The sequence below is a fragment of the Petaurus breviceps genome, unplaced genomic scaffold, assembly GCF_028583685.1.
Source record: "Petaurus breviceps papuanus isolate PSGF00001 unplaced genomic scaffold, PetGlider_PUasm1.0 90740, whole genome shotgun sequence".
Taxonomy (NCBI): domain Eukaryota; kingdom Metazoa; phylum Chordata; class Mammalia; order Diprotodontia; family Petauridae; genus Petaurus; species Petaurus breviceps.
This window is the reverse complement of record NW_027187330.1, coordinates 13,232,343-13,244,293: the sequence shown is the minus strand read 5'-3', so window position 1 is coordinate 13,244,293 and position 11,951 is coordinate 13,232,343. Positions and strand designations below refer to the sequence as shown.

Sequence of the window (11,951 nt, the reverse complement as noted above, 5' to 3'; positions counted from 1 at the left end):
TAAAGAGGTTTTCATGATTGCTGCTTTATGATAAAATTTAAGATCTGGTACAGATCCCTTGCATTTTGTTTTCATTAATTACCGTGCTATTCTGGAACTTCTGTTCTTCCAGATGTTTTTTTCTTCTTCTTCTTCTACAAACTAATTATTAGTAGTTTGATTTTGGCAGGGACACTCCCAGGTATTTTATAATGTCTACAGTTAATTTTAAGTGGAATTTCTCTTTCTATGTCTTGTTGTTGGGTACTATGGTGATAGGTGTGATGTATTATCCTATAGAAATGTGGATGAATTACTTCGGTTTATTTTATAACCTGCAACTTTGCTAAATTTGTTTATTATTTCAAGTACTTTTTTAGTTAATTCTATAAGTATGCCATCATATCATTTACAAAGAGTGATAGCTTTGCTTTTTTCTTTGCTTATTCTAATTCCTTCAATTTGTTTTTCCTTCTCTTATTCCTGAAGCTACCATTTCTAGTACAATAGTGACTAACAGTGGTCATAATGGACATCCTAGTTTGACTCCAAATCTTATTGGAAATGCTACTAGTTTAATTCCATTACATATAATGCTTGCCTATGATTTTAGATAGATGCTATGTATCATTTTAAAGAAGACTACATTTATTCTATGTCTTCTAGTGTTTTTAATAGAAATAGGTATTGCATTTTGTCAGATTTTTTTATGCATCTATTAAAATAATCATAACATTTCTATTAGTTTTGTGGTTGATATGATTACTTATGCTGATAGTTTTCCTGATACTGAACCTACACTATATTCCTGGTACAAATCCTACCTGGTCATCATATGTTATGCTCCAGATAAGTTGCTGTAATCTCTTTGCTAGTATTTTATTTAGAAGTTTTTGTCTATATTCACTAGGGAAATTGGTCTATGTTTTTCTTTCTCTTTGGCTCTTCCTCGGTTAGGTATCAGCACCATATTTGTATCATAATAAGAATTGGTTTAAGGCTTCTTTGGATATTTTCCCAAATAGTTTATGTTGTATTTGTATTAATTGTTCTTTAAATACTTAATTGAATTCTCTTAAAAATGCATCTGGTCCTGGAGATTTTTTCCTTGGGAGTATTATGATAGCTTATTCAATTTCTTTTTCTGAAATGGCGTTATGTATTTGATATTTTTTCTTCCATTAATTTGGGCAATTTATATTTTTGTAAATATTCATCTATTTCACTAATATTGTCAAATTTATTTACATACAGTTGAAAAAAATTGCTCCTCATTTTCTTTCATTTCTTCTTCATTGGCGGTGAATTACCCCTATTAATTTTTGATGCTGGTAATTTGGTTTTCTTCTTTCTTTTTTAAAATCAAATTAACCCAGGGTTTATCTATTTTTTGTTATTTCTTTGAATTCCAGATTCATTCCCATCTTCCCTTATCACCAACTGTTACTGGAAAGATAAGCAATTCAATATAGGTTGTACATGTGTTGCTATGCAAGCCATTTCCATAATAGATATATTGTAAAAGACTGACTATGTTTCCCTCCCTCCTATCCCTCATCCCCCTTGTTCTATTCACTACTTTGATCCTATCCCTTTTCAAAAGTGAGTCCTTCCAACTTCTCTCTCCACAAACCTACCCTCCTTTCCATCACCCCCCTCCAATCTCCATCTGCCCCACTCTCCTGTAGGGTGAGATATCCTATTTAGTGTGTATGTCATTTCCTCCCTAAGCTAAATTCAATGAGAGTAAGGTGGATCCATTCCCTTTTGCCTTCCTGTTCTTCCCCTCCATTGTAACCATTTTCCCTTGCCTCTTCTATATGAGATAGTTAACCCCAATCTGTCTCTCCCCATCTCCTCATATTATATTCCCTTCTCACCTCTTAATTTCACCTTTTAATCCCTTCCCATTAAAATGGTCCTGTGCCCTTTATCTATGTATACTTGTACACATATATGCACACATTCACATTTGCATTCATACTCCCATATACCCTCCTATATAGACATGTATATGTATGTGGGTATGTGTGTATGTATATATATATACACACATATATATACACACATATATATACATACATACATAAGTATATATACACACATATATATGTTTCTGTTCCCTTCAATTATTCTCATACTGAGAAATGTTTAATAACTGACAATTATGATTTTTCCATGTAGGAATGTAAATAGTTCAAATTTCATAAGTTCCTTATGGTTTCTTTTTCCTGTTTACCTTCTCATGCTTCTCTTGCTTCTTGTATCTGAATGTCAAATTTTCTCTTCAACACTGTTTTTTTTTCATCAAGAATGCTTGAAAATCCTCTACTCCACTGAATGAACATACTTTCCCCTGAAACATGATACTCAGTTTTGCTGAGTATGTGATTCTTGATTTTAATCCCAGCTCCTTTGCCCTCTAGAATATCATATTCCAAGCCCTTCAATACCTCAGTGTAGGATTTGCCAGATCCTGTGTTATCCTGATTATGTTTCCACAGTATCAAATTGTTTCTTCCTGGCTGCTTTTAATATTTTCTTCTTGATCTAGGAATTCCACAACCTGGCTCTAAAATTCCTAGGAGTTTTTTTTGGGGGGGGTTCTTTTTCAGGGGCCCATCGGTGGATTCTTTCAACTTCTATTTTGCCTTCTGGTTCTAAAATATCAGGGAAATTTTCCTTGACACTTTCTTGAAGGATGATTTCTAGGTTCTTTTTTTGATCATGGTTTTCAGGTAGTCCAATAATTTTTAAATTATCTGTCCTGGATCTATTTTCCAAGTCTTTGGTTTTCCCAATGAGATATTTCACATTACCTTCTATTCTTTCATTTGTTTGAATCTGTTTAACAGTATCGTGAGTTTTCATGAAGTCACTAGATTCCATTTTTTTCCAATTAAATTCTGAAGGAATGATTCACTTCAGTGAGCTTTTGAGATTATTTTTTCCATCTGGCAAATTTGGCTTTTTAATGCATTCTTCTCCTCACTGGCTTTTTGAGCCTCTTTTGCCGTCTGAGTTAGTCTATTTTTTAAGGTGTTATTTTCTTCAGTCAGGTTGTTGACTCTCATTTCATAATTTTCTTGTGTCATTCTCATTTCTCTTCCCAATTGTTCTTCCACTTCTCTTATTTGCTTTTCAAAATCTTTTTAAGCTCTTCTATGGCCTGTAATCAGCTCACATTTTTCTTGGAAGCTTTTGATGCAGTAGTTCTGACTTCATTGTCTTTCTCCTCTACCATGGTTTGATCCTTTTGTTCCCCAAATAGATGTGTAAAGTTTGTTTGCTCTGTTTGCTTTAATTCCTTTGCCTGCTTATGTTGCCACTCAATTACTTGACTTTTAGGCTTTTTGCCACAGTAGGACTCTGCTACCAGACAGGGGAGCTTCATACCAAATGCTGGGGTTTTCTCAGCTGCCAAAGGTATTAGTTGGGTTCCTCTCTGAAGCCTCCACATGTTCTGGCAAGCTGGTTACACACCCTGAGACCTCCACCATACAAAGCAATCCAGATTCAAGAAGATTAAAGAAAGAGTGATTACCCCTCATACTTGTTGCTTGGTCCCCTTACAGTCTGCAGGCCAATAGCTGAAGCTGCCACATTGTGGCAGCTACAGGGCTGCAACACCTCAGAGGTTTCTTCCTCCAGGGGATAAAGGCCGACTGCACTCCCAAACTACTGGATCCCAAAGTCCACACTACACTGACCTCTCACTTTGTCCTCAGCATCTATGGGTTGATAATTCTGGAAAGTTCCACAGCTGTTGGTGATCTGAAGTCCCTCCAGCCATCAGCTGGTCAGGCCCACACTGCTAAAACCTCTGGCTTGCCCAGTACAGAGGTCGGCTCCCAGAGGGCTGTGTTGCCCACTAGCTGTTACCCTACTGGGCTGTCCTCTGCAGGAGGTTAGCTTCTCTGTGTCATTTTATGGGTTCTGTAGCTCCAAAGTTTGTTAAGAGTCCCCTTTTACATGTATTGGAGGTGGTGGGAGCTGGAGCCACACCAAAGTCCTGTTTCTCCTCTGCCATTTTGACTGCCCCCCACTCAAAATCTTTCAAATATTGTTCCAAGTCAGTATGTAGTATTTTTTTCCTACCATATTTTTATTCACAGTAACCCAGAGTGAGTTAGCAGTCCTCTACATCATTTAAATCAACTTACAGTTGAGAGTACATTGTTTCTGAAAATTCAGGGTATAGGCTATATGGGACATAAAACATAGTTGGATGGTGTTCTAACTAATATAATCAGGAATGATAGCAAAATAAAATAGCATCTGTGAAATGGGGATAATAATAATTACTTTTCGGCATGGAAATGATTGAAAAGCAGCTAGAAGTTGCTCCTGGGAAATTGTGAACTTCTGATGTCCTTAGATGCTGGGTGAAAACCTTTATTAACTGGAAGCTTTAAGGGACATTGTCAGGAAAAATTTTGGAATTAAATTCTGTAGTGCTGCATGAAGAACATGAAGATTAATCCAGATGCCAAGAAAGCAAGAATCACACTTCTCAATCCTTTATATCTGATTAATCCATGAAAACAAAAGACCAGGTTTTCATGATTGGTGCTCTGACTTATCTATGAATCATAGTTCACATACATCTGAAGAAGTCTCAATAATATAGTGGAAGTTGTAAAACATATAGTGATATAGGTTCCTTTATTTTTCCTAGAGGCAAAAAAAGAGGGAGATGAAAAGGTATTGCCACTCCGCTCTCAAGCATAAAAAAGGAAAAAAAAAATTATTTTTTTTTTAAATTTGGGATCATGTCAAATTAAAGTTCTTCATTTTGGCTTTTTTTAAGACAGTAATAATCTGTTAATATCTCTATACATAATCTGGATACACCCTGGCTGTACTCAACACTGAATTCCTTCATTGACCAATACTCACTCTCATTGTTATTAAGACTGGGATTATTACGGTTAACAAGTGCACTATATTCAATCTAACCCTTATTAAAAAAAACAATTTTAATTACTTTATTTTTCTTTATTTTCCAACATTCACTTTTGCAAGATTTTAGGTTCCAATTTTTTTCCTCTCTCCCTTCCCTATTCTCCAAGATGGTAAGCCATCTGATATAAGCTATACATGTATAATCATATTAAGCATATTTCCACATCACTCATGTTGTGAAAGAATAACAAAAGAGAAAAACCATGAACCCCCCCCCAAAAAAAAATAAAAAATATATATTTAAAATAGTATGCTTTTATATTCATTCAAACATTATAGTTCTTTCTTTGGTTGTGGATAGCATTTTCCATCATGAATTCTTTTTAGAACATCTTAGATCCTTGTATTGCAGTGAAAATTCAGTTCTATAAAAGTCAATCATTACACAATGTTGCTATGACTGTGTACAATGTTCTCCTTGCTCTGCTGACTTCATTCTGCATTAGTTCAAAAATCTTTCCAGGTTTTTCTGAAATCTGCCTGCTCATTATATCTTATAGCATAGTATTATCCAATTACATTCATATCCCACAACTCTTTTAGCCATTCCCCAGTTGATGGATATCCCCTCATTTTCCAAATATTTGCTACCATAAAAAGAGCTGCCATAAACATTTTTGTATATGTAGGTTATTTTCTATTTTTGCTTTGATTGAGATCAGGATTGCAACACCTGCTCTTTTTTCTTCAGCTGAAGCATAATATATTCTTCTCCAGCCTTTTACCTTTACTCTGTGTGTATTTCTCCTCTTTAAGTGTGTTTCTTGTAAACAGCATATTGTAGGGTTTTGGATTTTTATTCACTCTGCTCTCTGCTTTCATTTTATGGAAGAGTTCATCCCATTCACTAAGTGTGTAGTTCTCTCCATCTGATTCCCTCCCCCATCTATACTTTTCTCTCCTATCACTTCATCCCTTTTCACCAGCGTTTTGCTTCTGACTACCACCTCCCTTCATCTGCCCTCTCTTCTATCAGCTCCCCTCTCTTTTTTTCACTTTCTCCTGCTACTTCTGCCCTCCCTTCTATCCACCCCATATTATTTCTTTCCCCTTTCTCCTCCTACTTCCCTTAACAGTAAGACAGATTTCTATAACCAACTGATTGTTATTCCCTCTTTGAGCTGTATCACTGAAAGTAACGTTCAAATGATGCTTACCTCCTCCATTCTTTCCCTCTAGTGTAATAGGTATTTTGTGCCTCTTCATATGATGTAATTTACCCTATTTTGTTTCCTCTTTCCTCTTCTCCCATTACAATCCTTTTTGTCACACGTTAATTTTTTTATATTATCATGTCAAAGTCAACCACAATATCTGTCTATGTATAACACTTCTAATCGCCTCAATAAAGATACAGTTCTCAATAATTACAAGTATCATATTCTCATGTCCAGAAGTAAAGAGTTTAAATTTATTGAATAAGATTTTTTGTCTTTCCTATTTACTTTTAATGTTTCTCTTGGGTCTCATATTTGAAGATTGAATTTTCTGCTTAGCTCTGCTCTTTCATCAGAAATGATTGAAAATTCTCTATTTCATTGAATGCCCATCTTTTTTACCTGAAAATTTACGCTCAGTTTTGCTGGGTACTTGACTCTTGGTTGTTACCCAAGCTCCTTTCCCTTCTGGAATATCATATTCCAAGTCCTCTGATCCTTTATTGTAGAAACTGCTAAATCTTCTGTAATCCTGATCTTGGCTCCACAATATTTGAATTGTTTCTTTCTGGTTGTTTTTAACATTGTTTTCCTTGACCTGATAATTCTGGAATTTGGCTACAATATTCCTTGGAATTTTCATTTTGAACTGTCTTTCGGGAGGTAATTGTGGACTCTTTCAATATCTACTTTACCCTCTGGTTATGAAGATGTCTTGCTTAATAATTTCTTGAAAGATACTGTCCAGGCTGGGTTTTTTTTTTGTTGTTGTTGTTGTTTTGTTTTGTCATGGCTTTTAGATAGTCCAATAAAACTTTTTTTTTAAGAATCATAATTTATGGAGAGTACTTCCTCTCCCAATTCCACACATGGTGCCCTGCCCTCCCAGCCCCCCATACTCATATTCAACTCCTTGGTCACTTCTGATGTTTGTAGACTTTCTTTGCCATTTCCAAGAAGATAGGGAAAAAGGTGGGTGAGGTGAATGCTTCTCAATGAGCCACATCAGTCTATTGTAACTTTCTTCTTGAAACTTGGTGAAATGAGTAAGCAGTTCGATTTTCTCACTTTCACTTGGGCAACCTTTTCTGGATCTTTCTGTCCATAACTCTCCACCAACATCTTTCTTTGCTCAGATGATGCCAACTTAAAGCATTTCACCACCAACCAGCTGCATTCGTTGCCATGGATGTCAGTACCAATTTTGTCAGTCACACTGGAGTTGCCAGAAAGGTCAAGGTAATCAACCTGAATTAGAAAAAAAAATTTCCCATCTCCAGAAAGATGTTCTTAGTATTTGCATGTTCTTTTTCTCCATCTCTGCCTACCATGAATATAGCAGCAACAAATGGTAAGTAGAAGGAGCAGAAAGCAATCTTGTATTTGACAATGGTCTTATATCTGTGACCAGTCAATCTGGTAAGATCAACCTTGCCCTGAAAGGCTGTGATAAGTTCAAGGATTTCCTCCATTCTCACTCCAGTAAGTGCTCTGTTGGAATAATTTGATGACATTCAGGTAATAGGGCTGCTCATGCCAATAATGCTTCAGGAGGTGGTTGATACAAGTTTCCAACAACATGGTGTCATTGATGGCATCTGAGCTATGCCAGGTTTGTTTTACCAGCATGACTGTTCCCACAGGTAAGAGAAGCATCCACAATGTCATCTTTTACTAGGATGAAAGCCTGAGCAGTTCCACAAACCAGCCCACTACTAGTACTCTCTGTAGACAATCAACATCCTGCTTTTGAGTTTCACGAGCTCCTGATATGCCATGAGCACTAATCAGACTTTGTTTTTATTTTTGCCCAAGGGCATTGTACTCTAGGACCTCCTTGAGACTGGATGGCATCTCCTACCTCAGGATGCCCCATGCCATCTTCTGTCAGGATCTTAACAGTTTGGGAGAAATGCTGGATGAAGTCTTACTTCACTTGGGCAAAAACTGATTTGTGATCTCCATTCATTCTGGTACTTGCCTTCTCTGGGGGTGGATGGTCCAAAAATTCTTAAATTATCTCTCCTGGATCTATTTTCTATGTCCCTTGTTTTTCCAGTGAGGTATTTTACATTTTATTCTATTTTTTTTTACTTTGAATGCTTCTTGATGCATCATCAATTCATTAGCTTCCACTTGCCCGATTCTAATTTTTATAGAATTACTTTCTTCAGTTAGCTTTTTTACCTCCTTTTCCATTTGGCCAATTCAATTTTTGAAGGAGCTGATTTTTCAGTGAAATGTTTTTCCCCTTTGTTGAATTGTATTTTTTAAGGAATTGTTTTCTTCAGATAATTCATCTCCTTCATTTTCTAAGATGCTGACTATCTCTTACATACCTCTGATTTCTCTTCCCAATGTTTCTTTTACCTCCCTTATTTGACCTTTAAAATGCTTTTTGATTTCTTCCATGAATGCTTTTTGGCCTTGAGAACAATTCTTGTTCCAATTTGAACTTTCATATCTAGGCATTATTCCATTGTTATACTCTTTTGAGATTGTGTTTTGATCTTCCCTATCACTATATCCCTATAACTTTCTATGTATGTTGTGTGTGTTCACATGCGTGTATACATATATGTATACACATGCATACAAAGCATACATATATGCATGCGCTTATATATACATACATACACATGAACAACACAGAAGTATCCTATTCATGGTTTTTCAAATGGAACTCTAATCCTGGGGTGCAAGGGGCACTGTTCCAAGTTTATTGTGCTAGGAATCAGGGGCCTGCTCACTGACTTTGTGTGCTGGGGCCTCACCCATTTGCAAGTTGCTCACTGCACTGGGGTGGCCTGGCCTAGTTGTACCAGTTGTTGCCTGGTTTCCAGAGTGGCGATTTACCTTCTGCACTGTAAATGAAGAGTTTAGAGCTGGCGTGATGTGTTACTGGCATGCTGACCCAGGACCAAGAAGCCTCAGTTGTTGATCTATGCTGTGGTTAAGAGCCTCCCACTGACTTTACTTGACACCATCTGTGCTGGGCTGCACTTCCCTTTTCTGCAAGTGACACAGACCTTTCCTGAAGTCCCTGTAAGTTATCTTAATCTGGAAAAAAATGTTTCACTGTATCTTTTTGCAGGTTCTGTGACTCTAGAATCCTTTTAGAGGCTTGATTTAACGTTGTTTCTTAGGGAAATTGTGAAGAACTTAGGTGACTTCCTGGTTTCTCTCTGCTACCTTGGCTCCACCAACCCCTAGTTTTTGCTTAAGTGCATCCCTTAAAATGAAGGAAAGGGGAGAGGAAGGGAAGGAGAAAGGAAGGAAGGAAGGAAGGAAGGAAGGAAGGAAGGAAGGAAGGAAGGAAGGAAGGAAGGAAGGAAGGAAGGAAGGAAGGAAGGAAGGAAGGAAGGGAGGGAGGGAGGGAGGAAGGGAGGGAAGAAGGAAGAGGTAGGGAGGGACAGAAGATGAGAGAAAGAAAAGAAGGAAGGATGGGATAGAGGGAGAAAGGAAAAAAAAGGAGAGAGGATAAGGAAGGAAAGGATGGAGGCATGGAAGAAAGAAAGGGAAAGAGAGTTGTAAGAAAGGATGGAGGAAGAGAGAGATAAAAAGAAAGAAAAGAAGGAAGGAGGGAGGGAGAGGGAAGGAAGGTAGGAAGAGAGGAAATGAGGGAACGAAGGAATAAGGGATGAAGGAAAAACATGTATCAACTGCTATTTTCCAAGCACTGTGTTAAGTGATGGAGGTAATATAGATATATATATATAGATATATATATATATAGTATAGTTTTTAATCTCATGATACTCATACTGTAATTGAAGAAGGCAACCCATGTAGCTGGCATGGAACATTAAGAAAGGCCTAATATTGGAAGTGGAGTTTGACTATCATTTGAAGGAATCTATACAACTTTGTTCAACTGCAAAGCAGATAGAAAAACCTAGAGAGGTTTAGCTACAGTATTCATATTTAACTGTGGGTTGGATTAGATGGTCTCTGAAGTCCCCTCCAAAAATGAGATGCAACAATTTTGTAATTATGTCCTTCTGACAGGATTTTGAAAGATTTTGCTTTCATTTTAAAATACTTTACTTAGCTCTGTGAGCTCAACATGTAGCAGTTGTTTTTTTCTAATCAAGATAAATGAGTTAATCGAATATATTTATATTTGTGTATGTGTGCAGGTCTGCGTGCGTTTGTGTGTATGTGTATGTGGTACCACATGTACCTTTCAAGCCAAGGTAGCTTTCATTCTTTCTTCAGGTGCTTGTTGTTGAGTCTGTGCCTCTAAAACTTGAGCTATTCTTTGAAAAATTAAGGGTTTATAACTGGTATGCTTGAAACACCTGGAATTTGAAACAACTTATTTGGAAAATAATTGTCCACTATCAAAGACTATTAGTTATCTGTCCCTAATTTTCATTGACAAGATTCATTGAAACAAGAAGAAATCTCCAGTAGTTGACCCCTTTACCATGTGCCTACCAGTGGCTATGACTTATCAATTTATCTACTTGAACATTTAAACAAAACATTTGGAGAAGGTGATGTAATCTCTAAGGATTGATGAAAACTGTTTAACTTTCCAATTTTTGTAGATGTATTTATTTTTCTTCATGTATACTGGATATTCTCCCTCTTTTACCTTCACCTCCTGGCTTCCTTGTTTTCCTTCAAGATTCAGATGAAATTCCGTAATCTTCAAGAGACCTTTCTAGGTCCTTCCATTCTTTCTTCCCTTGCAGTACATTCCCTCTTCTATTTGTTTTCATTGACATTATATACAGCTCTTAAATTTATAATATTTTTAAATGTATTTCCCATTCCACAATTAGAATTTGAGTTCCTTGAAGATATGGGCAGTGTTTTTGCCTATCTTTGCATGTCCAGAGATTGTGCTCAGTACGTAATAAATATTATGCATGCTTATGCTGCTTTCTCGAGGGTTTTGTGCATAGCCTGAAAGTTATTCATTCTCTTAAAAGGGAACATTATCATCTTTTTCTGGAGATTTCTGCTCATAATTTCCTTCAGATATTCACTGATCACTTCCCATGATCTCTTTAAATATTAACCTGTTTATCCATAACACCAAAGTAACAGAGAATGAAGAAGCCAGGGAAGTGAGAGGAGATATCTGGAGCTCAGCAGGGAAAGGGGAAACAAGGTGAGTAATTACATATAATTAGCTAGACCTTTCTGATAATTGGATTTCTTCTTGGTGAGCTGCTTTTATTTTTGTATTAGAATGTGATAATTACCAATTAAAGAAAGGCATCTTCCTATCATTAGAATAGGTGAAGAAGCCCACTATAGATGAGTTAAGCCTTTCTGAAAAGCTCAGAGAGATCGAGCCTTCAATGTAGTAATTGAGCATAGCAAATAGGCAGTTTGCCACATCACTTAGTTAACAGCATCAGGAACAAGCACTACCAATAAAAAGCCAAAAGACTGAGGCTTCACTTCTAGTCACTATGAAAGGCAAACTGAATTTTTTACTAACTTACAAAAAGTGTGCTATGCATATATTTCCATTAGTACCAAATACCATCTAAGTATGACTGAAGAACTCGAGCCTAAGAACTGACATGAGGTTCTCCTATAGGATGGAAATTTAGAAGATGTTTAAAGAAATTGACTATTTGTGCTCCAAGGAATGATGGTCTTGATCCAAAGAAAGCATCACTCAAATCCTACTTTGCATTTATTTTTTTCTTCTGAAAATATTCATATTTGGATGGGAAAGGACCAAAGAAACATGTCAGACATAAATTGGCATACAAGTAAATGAAGAGTAAGTAAGCAATTTTGTTTCCCTTAATGGGTCCAAATCTACAAGCTAATCCTCCATATCAAAACACTGAAAGAACAGGCAGATAGTCATTGTATAATTGT

The 11,951-nt window shown here is 36.5% G+C and overlaps 1 pseudogene; it reads right to left on the bottom strand.

Annotated features, from left to right (window-relative positions):
• Positions 1-7,018: 7,018 nt before the first annotated feature.
• On the bottom strand, positions 7,019-8,076 carry LOC138145469 (farnesyl pyrophosphate synthase pseudogene; annotated as a pseudogene).
• Between the last annotated feature and the right edge of the window lie 3,875 nt (positions 8,077-11,951).